We start from the raw sequence: 15,084 nt of genomic DNA, 5'->3' as shown, positions 1-15,084 counted from the left end.
TTGACTGAATATAGATCTAAAGTTTCTACATGGCCAAAGACACCATAAACAAAGTTAAAAAGACAAACGGCAGACTAGGGAAAATATTTGCAACATACATGACAGACAGAATTTCTAAATTCCTAACAGCTCCTTTGTATCAGTAAGAAAAGGGCAAAAAGAAAAAAAGAATGGGAAAGGATATGAGTAGTCCATTCACAGAGTAGGAAATACAAATGGCCGACAACTGCATGAAGCAATGCTCAGCCTTGCTGGGGAGAAGGAAAGTGAGGGTAGACACCACAGCACGAGGTCACCCTGGATTGGCAGAGATTTAAAAGTGTGATAATGTTCAATGCAGAGGATGGTGTGGGGAAATGCCACTGCAGACACCACGGCGGGAACCTCAAATGGCCCCGCCTGTTGGGAGAGCAACGTGGCACTGCCTCCCAAAGTTTAATAAGCACACCCTACACCCTGGCAACCCCACATCTAGAAATCTATCCCACAGAAAGGCTTACACGTGTCAGCAAGATATATATATATATATATATACAGGGATGTTCACTGAAGCATTATTTGCAAGAGTGAAAAATGGAGGACAACCTAAATATCCATCAACCCAGGACTAGTTACTATGTCCAAACAATGGCATATTAGGCAATGATTAAAAACACACAGTAGATCTGTGTGCCATGACACTGACAGATGCCCCAATACACTGCTGAGTGAAAAATGGAAGTGCTGGGGTAATGTGCATAATGTGATTCCATTTCTTTTAAAAAATAAAATACAATAAATACGAGGTATGATCAAACAACACAGTGAATGTTTAAATAAAAAAATTTATTACGGTAAAAGACACATTGCCATTAATCCCCCTCAAAATACTCCCCCTTGCTTTGAAAACAACTTATCCCATTGTTCTTGCCACTTTCTGATGCAGTTCTGGAAGTCCTCTTTCGTGAGTGTCTTTAGTTGTGCTGTTGTGGCTGCCTCCATGTCTTGAATCGTTTTTACTTTGGGGAAGAGCTAGAGGTCCCACAGGGCCAGATCCGGTGAATAATGGCACAACATAATTTTTTTATTTGACAGAAATTGCCCTACCAGAAGCGATGTGTGACACGGAGCGCTGTCATGATGGAGGATGATTTACGGCACACTTTGAAACACACTCTCTCTCAACCATAGCTCACACCGATGGCACCAAACAAGTTGAAACTTGTCACACACTGTTACTAAGGTTCGACGTGCTGCTTCCCATATTGAAGATCCCTGCCTTTCCATTGGATGGCACTCGGAAGCAGCAGCATTCACCATATTTCGTGATCACAACGGAAAGGCTCCGTGTCACACATCACTCCTGGTACAGCAATTTCTGTCAAATGAAAACATTATGGTGTGTCCTCATCCACCTTATTCACTTGATCTGGTGCCGTGTGACTTCTGGCTCTTCCCCAAAGTCAAAATGATTCAGGACATGGAGGCACCCACAACAGCACAGCTAAAGACACTCATGAAAGAGGACTTCCAGAACTGCTTCAGAAAGTGGCAAGAATGATGGGGTAAGTGTGTTTGAAGACATGGGGAGTATTTTGAGGGGGATTAATGGCATGTGTCTTTTACTGTAATAAATTTTTTAATTTAAACATTCAATGCATTTTTATTTTTTTTTATCACACCTCGTATGCTTACAAAGGCAAAGGAAAAGTTCAGTAAGGAGGTACATCAGATCAACAACGGTGGGACCCTCGCAGAATGAGATTTAAGGGCAAGGAGGGAACGTTCCTACTTAACAAGACACACTTCTATGTATATTGTTTCAATGTTTTCTCATGAGCAAGTATGGCTTTTACAGTAAGAAAATATAGCCCATTCCACGGCCCCTCACAGACTCCTCAGGGTGGCACCCAAGGCGCCTCCGAACGAGCTCTGTGCCACTCGCCTGTGGTCCTCCTCGTCCCACTCTTACCCTAAGTGAGCCGTGCCCAGCTCCCTTGCCTGCCCCCAGGCTGCCTCTGGGCCTCTGCCCACATGGTTCCCTCTTCCCAGAACATCTTTTTCTGCCTTCTGTGCCACACGTTTCAAATCATTGCACGTGTGTCCCCACCTTCTGGAAAGTGTCCGTGAGCATTCTCCCACACACTGCCTCCAGGCCCCTCCCATAACAGTGGTGACAGCGCACATTCCCGGGAGCACACGTGTGTCCATGGTGGGGCTGTGCTGTGTGCTTTACATTGTACTGACTCATCAATCCTCACAGCAACCCTAGGAAGGTTTGTCATCACCTCATTTAACAGATGAGGAAACTGAGGCACAGAGAGGCTAGAGAACTTGCAGAGCGTACGTGGAATCAGGTGAGTGCCCATGCAGCCCTCCGCCAGCACTCAGTACACGGGGCTGGATTCCCCAGTACCTGTACCTGCTGGGCTCCAAGACGGGACTGTGAGTCCCAAGGGTGGGGTTTGCCTTGACCCTGCCTTCAGAAACTAGGCAGGTGAGGAGCGTGCACAGGGAGCTCTACTGGGGCCAGAAGCCAGCCCTCACTTCCACCCAGCCAAGGTTAGGGTAAGCCTTGGGCTCCTCAAGGGTTTGGCTGGAGGGTGAGGGTGGGGCCAGCTGACCCAGGACTGCGGAGGAAAGTGATGGGTTTGTGGAGATGCAGCCCCTCCCAAGGCAAGGACCCCAGCAATCTCCTGCACACCTACTGTGTGCTGGGCTCTGGGGGTAAGTGGCCAGGAAGTCAAGACCGGGAGAGGACCCTGCCCTTCACCCAGCTGCAAAGTCAGACAGCGAGCACAAGCACCTAAGGGGGGGCAGGCAAAGAGCTGTATGATGGTGCTCCGGGGACAGCCCGGCTTCCACCCAGGGTGAGGGCAGACAGCGGCTCTCCATGAAGGAAATGGCAACTGGGCCAGCCTAGAAGGACAAGAGGATCTGGGCAGACGGAATTGGAGAGGGGCGCTCCGGGGAGCTGGAACAGCTTGAACAAGAGCCTGGGGGTGGGGAAGTGTGGGGCGTGCTGGGAGGAGTCAGGGGTTTTGGCAGCAGCACAAGGCAAGTAGGGAAGCAGCAGTGGGGGAGGGGTACTGGGGGCCCTGGGGGAGGGAACTGCCCACAGGCAAGGCAGGGACAATCCAAGGCTGGGGCTGGGGCCTAGCCTCCCATCGAGCTTGTCTGGCACTCTGCCTTGCAGTTCGCTGTGTGACTATGTCCTGGTTCCTGACCTCGGTTCCCTCGCTTGTAGAAAATAATGCACTTTCCCAGAGTGTTGAGAGGATTGAATGAGACATTGTTTGCAGCCCCTGGAACCCAGGGAGGGTAGATGAACATACCTGGGGTCAGGGCCCGAGGAGACGGGTAGCTTCCTGAGGGCATGTGCCAGTGTGGTGTGAACCTGTGTGCACATGCCCCGACCCCCACCCCGCCAGGCCCCCCTTGGAGGGTAAGGATTCAAATACAATCCTTGCGTTTAAAGTGCAAATTCAAGGGGCCAGCCCGGTGGCTCAGACGGTTGGAGTTTCAGGCTCCTAACACCCATGCCCCCATGGGCCAGTGAGCCGCGCCCTCTACAGCTAAGATTGTGAACAACGGCTCTCCCTGGAGCTGGGCTGCCCTGAGCTGCAGTGGAGGCGGAGCAGCCTGTGGCCAGCGTGAGTAGCCAGCAGCCTGCAAGAGCTGCTGTGAGCAGGCAAACGCCTGCCTCAGCCGGGGGAGCGGAGCGCAAGGCTCATAACACCAGCACGGGCCAGGGAGCTGTGTCCTACACAACTAGGCTGAGAAACAACGGCTGGAACCAGAGTGGGGGGGAGGAAGCAGAAGAAGGGGGGAATAAAGCGCAAATTCAAAATAATGTGATTTTAGACTCTTCACCTTAAAGAGATATTAGAAGTAGAGCCTCATAGAGAGGTCCCTGCCTTTCTCAGGGCCTCAATTGGTGGTTTCTCTAGGCCTGGCTATTCAAAAGGGGCTGGGCTATGGAAGGAGAGAAATGGGGCGGGTGAGTAGAAATCCAGAGGGGTGGGATCCAGAGAGGGGAGGAGTAGGGATGAAGGAAGCAGAAGACCCTCCTTCCTGGGGCTAGTCCCCTACTCAGCCAGGGGCCCCTGATTCCCCCATTCCAAGTTGGGGTCGGAAGCCATAGATGCCAGTCTGACTGGCCCCAAGCTCAAGCCCCCCGCTCAGTGCCCAGACTGTATTCACCCAGGTGGGGGTGAAGTAGTCGGTAGAAGAGGAGCCCCACCTCCCAGGGCAAGTTCACTGGCAGGAACAGCAGTGCGCTGACCTGGAGGCAGCCAGACCCGGGGACACCCACCAGGATGCTACAGGTGAGCAGCATCAACAAGTCCTTACATCTCTGTTTCCTCATCTGTGAAATGGAGAAAATGCCTTTCTTGTGAGGTAACATTTCAGCCTAGCTCCTGGCACACGACCAACCCTCCCCCTCCTTTGGTTCACCAGGAGCTGAGGGTAGCCTGGGGGAGTCACGGCCAGTTCTTGGGGGAGAATCACTCACCCTAGGCCCCCACCCCTCCCTGGGTGCCTTCTACCTCATCTCTCCCCTCACGGAGACCCTGACAGCCACCTCCCCCCACCTGCTTCAGAGGAAAGCTCTAAGTGCAGATCTGCAGCCCCCAGCCCTCTGGGCGTCCCTCCACTCTGATCACTCACTTGTCACCTCCCCCACCAGCCCTGTGGGCAGGGACAATGTCTGATTCATCTTGTCCATTCCAGAGTGTGGGGCTCCATTCCAGAGTCCTGCCCACAGGCTGCAGAGCTAGCAACGGTCCTCTCCCACCCTAGCACCTGTTTCTCTGTTGATATATCCATGACAACGCTAGGCTCAGTGTGGGGCTGGGATCAGGGCTCAATGAAGGAAGTTTTCTGCCACCCCTTAACCAAGAAGGGCTCAGGACCCTCCCCAGCCTTACCCATTGCTTAGAAAACAACATATCCTGCCCATGGGGTGCCAGGGCCTGTCTTTGAGATTCCCCACTATGCCCACCCTTGACCCTGGCGAGACCCATCCTGTGCTCCACTCCAGACAGCTATGCTTTGCCCCAGCCACTGCCTGACCCCAGCAGAGGTGGCTCACGGTGGGAAGTACATCCATGCAGCCCTAACTGGCCTTCAGAACCACAGCAAAAACGGTCAGCCTTCTGCTATGGAGGCATTCCCCAGCCACGGAGAAGTGGTTTGTGGGTTACCTCAGGTTTTCTGATTACCCACCCCACGGCCCTCACTCCGTTAGCCCAGCTAATCCAGTGCGAGCAGAGGTAAACCCAGGTCTAGCTGAACATGCAGGTGAAGGTGTGGCCTATGCCATCCAAATACCTCCTCCTGTCACAGAGCCTGAAAGTTTCCTTAGAGTTCCGTGCTCTAAGCCACCCTTGCTGACCCTCCTCTGAAACCTCCATCCTGGGTCGAGCCCAGGCCTGGCACTTGCAGGGCTCAGAAACAGGAGCTGAACCAGAGATTGGCCTGAGTGGGCATCGGAGCTGGGCTCACTTCTGAGAATGGCAGTGCCAGGGAAGAAGGTTGCACCACCCCTCAGCCCCCACCCACCCAGCCAAGCCCCCCACTGTCTCTGCCTACTACTCTCAAAGCAGAAGGTCAAGTTGGTTTGCTGGCAAGACACATGGTTCTCATTTTAATTAATTAAAGAAAAATCTAATCACTGCATTAAACTTCTCATTACTCCACTTGAATACCCGTTAAGTAAATTTAATTATCAGAGGATTGGGTTTCCCAGCCTCTTTCATTAGCTTCTGATAAGATGGGAGGGGGAAGGGAAGAGACGGGCAGCAGAACGATGCCATTCCCAGCCCGCGGCGGGCAGGGGGGGCACTGTGCTAGAGCCATCATGGTCAGGCTTTGGTGTCTCCCTGGGGACAGACTTGGCCTGATCCTGGGGGAGACCCCCACCCCAGCTGCTCCTAGGACACAGAAGGCCTAGCATTTGGCTGCAGTTGGCACTGAATGCTTCATTTATGACCACTCTTGGTTATTTATACCCCACCTCCTTCTAAAAGAGTTTGAGGCTGCTGAGAACAGCACAAGCTGAAAAATAAGAGAAGAAACAGGAACAAAGGAAAAATGAGAGAGAAGAAAACAAAGCCAGAGGCAAGGCCACTGCGCACCTGCCAGAGCACCCTGAGCACTCCTCAGAAATGGCCCGCAAACCAGCTATGAGCTTCCTTGCAGCCAAGGCAAAGAAAACAGCTCACTTTGGCACGGATGCAATCAATAACCAATAGAGTATTCATGAGGAAATGCACACTGGACCTTGGTCCTTCCATCTGTAAAAAGGATGGAGCTAGAGGATGGACTAAAGAGATAACCATTGGCTGGAGCAGCCAGCAAAGGCTTTCTGGAGAAGGAGACCTAAACTGTGGGGCAGTCTGTCTCCAATGATCCCAGTGGGGGCACCTTCTTCCTGCAGCAAGACCCTATGCTTCCTGTGGGAAATGCCCTCCCTTCATTACTGGTCACACAGTTGGGGACTGATAGACCCTGACTCCCAGCCCATCCATGCTCGCAAGCCCTGTGGACACAGTTAAGGATCAAGGTGATGCAAATCTTGCCAATAGGATATAAGAGATCAACTCCAGGAGATTTTATTTGTTCTGTCAAGAAAGCAGATTTTATCCTTCTCCATTCCCAGATTTAAACCTGGAAGAATGTTGTCCCAGAAATTGCTGGCAGACATCTTGTGACCACATCCTGTGAAATGCGCCTAGGAGTAAAGCCATCACCGAAGAAGAGCAACGGAAGGATACAGACAGAAACCAGATCCTGTTCACTCTGTTTGAACCACTGGATCAAGCCCTGCCTGAAGCCCATCCTACCTCTAGACATTTCAGTTACATGAGGTGATCATTTCATTTTATTGAAATAGATTTTTTGCTACTTGCAACCAAAGGGATCGTGACAGATAGTGTTCAGAAAGGTATCTTTCCTGTTCCAGGGACCAAAACGGCTCAGGTGTCCCCAGGAACCAGGGAAGGGGTAGGGTGGGGTGCCACCTACCGTGACTGCTGCTGTGCCTTGTTGAGTCCTGAGGCTTGAGTCCCCTTGGGCCAGGCCTGGGTGAGGACGAGCTGGTCCAGGGGCTGGATCAGGCCAGAGCCCTGGGATGCGGGCAGCAGGCAGTGTGGCCCCACAGGTTCAGGGCAGCCAGGACCTGGCCATGGGATCCCTGGAAAACAGGAGAAACAAAAGTGAGCAGCACGATTCATCTGGGGACAGAGAGGCATCTGGGCACGGTGCAGGGCAGACGGTGGCCACGCCTTGACAAAGGAGAGACCAGTCAGTCAAGTTCCTCTTTACTTCCTCACTCCCCACTTCTTGTCTCGCCCATTTACTGCCCCTTCCCCGGGGTCCCTGTGCTCCTCCCAGAGAACCTCCAGGTGTACAAAAGCATCTGCAGGAGGCCTGCCCTTAAAGGAAAGGGAGGGCTGGAATCCGTGTGCTGCTGCCAGAGTGTGAGTTTGGAGGTGGGGAGGCAGGGGGAGTGTCAGCCTCCAGCATGTGGACAGCTTCTCCCAGCTCTTCTCCCAGCAAGTGCCCAGAGGTAGGCCAGGCCCGAGGCAGCCAGTGGGGCAGGCTGAGCGAGGTCGCCATCTGCTTTGATCTCTAGTCTAGACTCCTAAAGGAATCCTAGAGAGGGTAACGCCTGACCCAAGAGAATGGATGGTGGTGTCTCAGGCATGGGCAGAGAGCAGTGTAGACCCTCCGAGTGCCCGTCGAGGAGGCAGGAGACCACCTACTCTTCCTGCATGCCAGCCTCCCTCGGGCACCGTCCCTGACTGGGGGCCAGCACACTCTTCGCCAGCTTCTCTCTGAGGCCAACCTGGGACATTTAGGGAGAGAAATGGATGTGGCTATTTCAGACTCAGGACACTTTCAGAGTCCTGGCCCCTGGAAAGTTGCTTCGCCCCTTGAGGCCCCTAAGGAGTCCTCTGCGCTAAGGGCCGCTCGCCTTGCTCTTGGCTCCACAAGGCCTGACGACAGAGCCCCCGAATCGCAGCACAGTAAGTCTGGCTGTCTCTCTAGAACTGTCTCTAGACCAGCACAGCCCACTGGAGCTTTCTGCAGCTGGAAATGTCCTACGCCTGTGCTGCCCAATGTGGTAACCACTAGCCACAACTGGGAGTGTGACCAAGACACTGACTTTCCGCTTTATTCATGTATATTCCAACAAAAACAGCCACATGTGGCTAGTGGACAGCACACCTCTGGACCAACCCTTGCCTATCCCCTGGCCACAGTACATGGAGAAAACTGAGGTCCAGAGAGGGGAAGGAATTTGCCCAAGGTCACAGAGCAAGAGCATAGTGAAGGCAAAACCAGAACCTCGTTCCTCCACCATCTAGTCCCAACTCTCCACAGCACCCACTGCCCTTCCCACGGTGGCCTCCTGTTCTCCCATGATGCTCAGCACTGTCATGCTAGATGCCTTGTTTTCCCCATCATGCTTAGCACTATCACCTGGGTGTCTTGCTGCCCCTCTACCCTGCTGCTGCTCCTGGAGCAGGGTATCAGCCCACCTCTGAAGGGACCTCCTTCTCGCAGGTGCTGGCCTGTCTCTCAGCCCCCTGGCAAAGCAGCCTCGATGAATGTCCCTGAGGTCGCCTGAGGAAATCATCCATCAGAGGGGAAGTGCTCCGGCACAGAGCTGTTCATTGCAGGGTTATTTATAATAGCAAGATGTTCGAAGCTGCCTACACGTGCCACAATAGAGATGACAGCGTGCATCACGACAACTCTGCTCGATGGAATATTACAGCCATTTAAAGTGATAAACACAGAGCTAGGCAGCAACACACAGCAATGTTTACCTATCAACACTGAGCAAGAAAACTAAGGAGATGGATGCGGTGGGAGCTGGGTTGCTGTGGTATACAGGGCTCCGTGTTCACTGAGCCCACTCACATCCGTTACCCCTGGACATACTGCAACATTGTGGGGTCCGGATTATGTGACCATTCTATAGGCAGAAGGGCTGAGGCTTAAAGAGGCCACACACCTACCCCTGGTTACATGGGGAGCAAAGGCAGAGTCAGGGCTTGAGCTCCTGATTGCTGGCTCTAAGGATAGATTCCACAGCTGGCTCTTTGTGCCAGGATGGTGGCATTGTGGGTGCCCTTTCCTTTCTAGTTATTTATTCATCTTATTTAATGAACACACACTAAGGGCTAGGCACCTTTCTAAGTGCTTAATAAATGCTGACTCATGCACTCTGCACAACAATCGTAAGAGGGAGCAATTATTAGACTCATTTTTTTGGATAAGGAAACTGAGGCACAGAGAGATAAAGTACCTTGCCTGTCCCACACATTGTGCAAGGTTCTAGTGTTGTCCTCACAGGAAAAGGGCAAGGGGCAGTGTGTGTGTGTGTGTGTGTGTGTGTGTGTGTGTGTTTTCCCTTTTTAACTTCCATGGAAATTCTTTTTGTAGCAAAGAAAGAAAAAAAGTTGAAGAAATAAAATAAGTGTGTCAAAGTTTTTTAGAAAACAAAAACAAGCACACACAAAAATAAAAATGTATCAAGTTGAAGCGACAGATGCATATGACACCTCAAATGTGACCGCACGCTCCTCCCGGCTGCCAGGCTCCCATCTCCAGGCTTTTCTGCTAATTTCCTGCCCCGGACCACGCCCCCTGCCTGGGTGAGAGCCTCACTTCAGAGGGCAGGAGGGCGGCTGTGTGTGGAGCAGGGCTTCAGGAAACACCCCATCTCCCTGGGCACAGCGCAGCAGGCCAGCTGCCCGCGTGCTCTTGCCACTGGCAAGGGCTGACGTCAAGAGGCCATGGCATCCAGGCCTCTGCCTCTCGCCCCAGGCAGTCCATTCCACAGGTGGAGCGACTGAGGCCCAAAACCTAAAAGACCTCTCCAGAGGTCACACTGCTACTGAATAGGGAAACGCGTGTGTGCACATGACCCACACGTACATATGTGTGTCTCCCATGCTTGCTGTGCTTCAGGCCCAGGCACCCCCAAGCCTATCATTAAAAAGCAGTTGATGGGGGTGGCGGTTAGCTCAGTTGGTTAGAGCGTGGTGCTAATAACACCAAGGTTGCCGGTTCAATCCTCGTATGGGCCACTGTGAGCTGTGCCCTCCTTAAAAAAAAAAAAAAAGCAGGTGATTTCCAGCTCACGCGAGCATGCACGCGTGCACAAACATTACTTTATTAACTGCCACTATATATATCCACGATTGTATTATCTGCTATTTCTCCTTTACATGTTTTTGTGTTATTTCATTCTGTCACCAACTACTTATTGAGCACTTACTATATGCCAGGTGTATTATAGGTTGTGGGGATTCCATGGGGTACAAGACAGACAACTTTGATGCTCTTATGGGGACAGGGCTACAGATAGTAAGCAAATGAATAAGCAAGGTAGTTCCAAAAAGTGGTATGTGCAGTTAGGACCATCAAGCCTGGTGCTGTGAGACAGAGCACGTGGGCTGGGGCTCGGGGTTACCTCAGCTGCGGGTCAGGAAGGCTTTCTGCAGAGGGCACATCTGAATTGATACCTACTGCGGAGGCCACACCTAGAGCAGGAGGAGCAGACAAAGAGCACAGGCGAGAAGGAGCCCAGGTTTCTGAGCAGCAGCAGGCAGGCCGGGTGCCTAGAACAGGTGGGCAGAAATGGGGGCAACTGCGGGAAATGAGGCTGCAGAGGGAGGCTGGGCCCTGGGGGCGGAGGCAAAGGTTTTGGATTTCATCCCAAGTGCAATGAAAAGTCACTGGGATGGGGTGGGGGAGTTAACAGGGATGGGCTATGATGTTTTCTTCACTGTGACGTTCCAGGGCTGCTGAGTGGAGTCTGCATGCAAGGGGAGCAGGCGTGGGAACAAGGGGCGAGCGTGTGGCTGTCTCAGGACAAGGAGACCAGGCTCAGCCAGGGGGAAGCAGGGACTGGCCTGATTCAGCGTGAGCTGTCGCAGAAGCCATGCAGGTGGCTGATGAGCTGGATGTGAGGGAGGGGTAAGAAAAGGCATCAAGGGTGGCTCCCAGGTCTTCTGCCCCAGACATACACTGCTCTTACCACAGACGCCCCCAAATCAAACGTAACTGCTAAAAACATCGCATCAGATGAGCCACCCATGAAGACTGTCACACACCCCCCCCCAATTAGTCTCACAGCCTCCGGGGAGCACCTTTCTCCCCAAGCCCCTGCTCTGTTCCCTGGCCCAGTGGGTGGTGTGTGCAGAGGGGCAGAGATGGGGTACCACCCTCAGGCTGACAGGAGACGAGGCTATCTAAAAGCCAGGTCCGGGCAGGCTGGGAGTGGGCGGAGGGGCTGGCTCGGAGCAGGGCCCCAGCCTGTGCGGCTGGAGAGCGTGCTGGCTGGACCTGTGACAAGCTATAGGAGGAAGCGTGGGGGCTGGGTGGAGATAGCATCTGGAAAGCGTGAGTGTGAGGGGAGGAACATCCAGGCGTGAGTGACCCCAGCTCTGCCCCGTGCTGGCAGGGACCTTGGGTGAGTTATTTCACTTCTCAAGGCTTCCTTCCCTCCTCTGTAGGGTGGCGAGCACAACCCTCCCCCACAGCTGTATGAAGAATCAGTGAAACACGTCAAGAACCGGTGCTCATTCACACCCTCCCCCTTCTGCTTTAAGGAGGGCTGTGAGCGCCAACTTGGGCTTAGACTAGTGACTTTCACGTCCATGCTAATAGGAATTCCACAAGTGCTGCACAGAGCAGCAGGAAAGACAGCGGCGCGTCACAGGGGCTCATAGCCAAGTCTTGCCAGGTAGCAACACGTCCTCTCCTGGCTGCTCGACTCCAGCAAGGTCCTTGGCACACCCTTGTGATGAGACCGCAGCTGGGCTGGGTGGCCCGGTGGAGAGCTAAATAGCCAGCGGGTGTCAGGCTGGCCCCCAGGCTGGGTTCTCACTGGTGTCGGCAGGGCTGCTCCTTGGCCCCACCAGCAACAACTTTTTTGGCAGAGACTAGGATGGAATCTTGAAGGTAGATCCAGCCGGGGTGGGGGGGAGGGGGGCGGGGGGAGGGTCAATTAGGGAGGCAGGGTCCCCTGTACAAAGCCCTCCACTTGCCCCAGAAATAGGCCAAAGTGGACAAGAGAGAGTTAGTAGAACATGGGTGAGTCCTGAGGTCGTTCCCAGAGCCAGCTGCTCAGAGTGGCGAGGGAGCCTGTGTCTGGGTGAGCCGGCTACTCCAGCTCTGCAGACGGTGCAGCAGCTCCTCACAGCCATGCCCAGTCATTGCTGTTTCTGTCCAGAGGTCTTTGATGAAGTGAGGTCTGCTCACAGGGGCGTTGTCAGAAAGAGGTGGGCCTGGAACACGTGTCCCCTGGGGACTTCAGGTCCCTGACAGAGACACTTGGCATTTATGGGCCCAGAGAGCACAGCTAGGCCCAGTGAGAAAAGATTTCAGGGAGACAAATCTCTGTTCAGCATTGGGAGTAGTGAGCTCCCTGTCTCTGGGGGTGTGCAAGCAGAGGTCTGGGGACCATGTATGTTGGGTTGAGGTTTGCACTAAATGGGAAAGGAGGTTGCTTTCAGCTGTGAGTTTCTTTAATTTTATCAACATATGAATCAGGGCTAGATTGTGTAGCTCAAAGCAGGCACAACAAAGCATGAAGGGTAAGCAAAGTCATGCCCATAATGATAGTTATTATCGTTACTACATTATAGATCACAGAACACTCCCATCTATTCTCTAACTGGATCTTCTGCCCAACCCATGAGGCAGATAGGGCAAACTAAAACCCCATTTACCAGATGAGGAAACTGAGGCCCAGAGACAGAATGGGACCAGCCCAAGGTCCCACAGCACATCAGCCTCAGATTACCTCTATGGCCCCAGACCTAGGGACCTTCGCCTCCTGTACCTGGGGGTGCAGTCCCAGCCTAGAGTGTTTCTCCTCCCAGGTTACAGACCCTGCTCCTCCACTCTCTCTCCTTCTCCTGGTAGTCTTGTCACATTCCCTCAAGTGGACTCCTTTACAGCAGACATTAAGCTACACCCAGGAAGTGAACTCAAGGAGAAAGGCCCCTCCCACTCAGTCTCATTCTTCCCCTCACACCTCCACCCACAGGCAGCTGCGACCAGTGGGATCCAAAGCCCACCTTGCCAAGCATCCCTCCTGACCACCTTCCCTTTCCTGGCCAGAGGAGCACACAGAGTATCTGGGCAGGAGAGGTGAGAGTGGCAGGAGGTGGTGTCTCCTCAGGGGAGACTGTGGCCACTGAGGCAGAGCAGAATGCTCTTGTGAGCCGAGTGGCAGCACCTCACTTTACAGGTGAGGGAATGAAGGCTCGGAGAGATTAAGGAACTTGCCCAAATTCAAAATGTTAAATCGAACAGAAAGAGCTTGTAAGTCCTGGAGCTCAGATTTGAACCCAGGATTAGATGATTTCCCAAGCTCCCTGTGCAGAAGTGCAGGCAGCTTGAGGACCACAGGAGGTGGGGCGGGGAGAGGGAGGAGAAGGCAGGGCAAAGACAGGATGTGCAAAAGAAACAGACGACTGACTGGTGGACCCGCGAGGGCCAGGAGGCAGCTCCAGAAGCTGCCCTCATGATCAATGGAAGCTACCAAGTGCCACCTCTGCTGCCATCTGCCCAGCCTCTGCCTGCCCGTGCCTAGTTACAAGGTCCAGCTGTCCGGACTGCCCACCACACCCACCAGCCCCATGTGGTTGAGCCAGCCAGGTGTTCCTGTGCCCACGGGCAGGGAGCATGGTCGGTCTGTCCCCAGAGCATGCAGAGTTTAAACAACAGCCATTCAACTGAATATTTAAGAAGAAAAATACTTTTTTTTTTTAAGAGAGAGAAAGGGAGGAGGAAGATCCCACAGGGGAAGGGGAAGGGAAGGAGGGAAGGAGAAACCTACCCCATCATTGCAGTCAAGGTCACAGGCATGGGTGTGAGGCAGGCACAGGCAAGAAGCCTTTAATCCCCGAGTTCAGGCCAGGAAACTAAACGCTGGACGCCAGTGCGTTACTGCCCTGCATGATCTGTCGGCTTCTATTAGGCTAAAATCTCTGTATAATGGGGAATTATCCTCTGAAAGGCAACGGCCAGCCTCTCCACGGAGGGGGTGCAAGGCACGAATCTCTCATCGTGAGAGCTCTCCCACGGGGGGAAACAGACCCACTCAGAAAGCCACCCCTCACCCTTCCACACCCCTCCTGGAAGTCACAGGCAGCAGCTGTTGGATGCGTGGCCAGCCTCCCCCTCGCTCCCTACTCTTAGGAGCCCGAAAAGACGCCCGCCCTGGTGTCGAGGCCTGACACTGCCTTGGGGACAAAGGGTGAGTCCCTGAGCCTCGCTGAAGCCCATCTGTTAGACGGAGCTGATAACATCCACCCGTGGGCTGTGCCAGAAGGTAAAAACTGGCCAGAACCAAGCCCAGCAGAGTGGGCACCCAGGACAATTTTGCCTGCACTGCCCCGCTGGTGAGGACCTCCTCCTCCTGTCCTCACCCCACACGGCACCACCACCGCCCCAGGAAACCCTCCCATGGGTACCTCCTACAGCAGAACCCCACTTTCCAGGCCCGCCCAGTCTCTGGTGGTTGGGGTGCTTCAGCCTGAGGGGTTCCCTCTGAACAGGACAGCATTCCCTCTCCAAGCCCCTCCCACCCCAGGACTGGGCACGTGGGATTTTGCCCAGGTGTGCAGGCTCCGAGGCAGGGCTGGCAGAAACCTGGAGCAGTCCACTTGGTGCACTGAAGGGTGACACTCAGGGGACGGCTGTCAGCAGCAGGGAAGCGGGGCCAGGAAGCCAGAAATCCCAGGACCCGAGTCTGTGAGGGCAGAGTGTGCCCAGAACACCTGCAGGACTGCCAGGGACAGGGGCCAAATCTGACAGGGTGGAGATGGGTTCCTGGTGCAGTGCTGAGATTCTGTAGGTGCTCGGGCCAGGGCGGCTCTCAGGGCTCACTGGTGGGCAGGGGAGGGCACGGCCAAAAGGCTCTAGCTGGGTGGGGCACAGGTGGGGACGTTCTGCAGACCCTCAGGGCTCCCGTGCCACTGCTGGCCTGTGGTAAAGCCCTGGGACGGCTCAGGACCAGGGCCCCTCACTGCAAGCACAGCCACTGCTGCTGTGGGGCACAGCTGTGCCAGG

General features: G+C 53.9%; 1 protein-coding gene across 6 annotated transcripts in view; it reads right to left on the bottom strand.

Annotated features, from left to right (window-relative positions):
* Positions 1-15,084, bottom strand: part of LINGO1 (leucine rich repeat and Ig domain containing 1) — a 192,874-nt gene that overhangs the window by 65,605 nt on the left and 112,185 nt on the right. For 5 of the 6 annotated variants that reach the window (XM_074328306.1, XM_074328307.1, XM_074328310.1 and 2 more), the window contains one exon: positions 7,009-7,177. The gene's annotated coding sequence lies outside the window, so the exon portion shown is untranslated. Of the gene's footprint in view, positions 1-7,008; positions 7,178-13,849; positions 14,005-15,084 lie in introns of those variants that run through there. The other variant, XM_019750983.2, reaches the window with a different exon arrangement.

The sequence above is a fragment of the Rhinolophus sinicus genome, linkage group LG03, assembly GCF_036562045.2.
Source record: "Rhinolophus sinicus isolate RSC01 linkage group LG03, ASM3656204v1, whole genome shotgun sequence".
NCBI classification, from domain to species: domain Eukaryota; kingdom Metazoa; phylum Chordata; class Mammalia; order Chiroptera; family Rhinolophidae; genus Rhinolophus; species Rhinolophus sinicus.
Note: the sequence above shows the minus strand (reverse complement) of the source record. Positions and strands in the feature narration are given on the sequence as shown.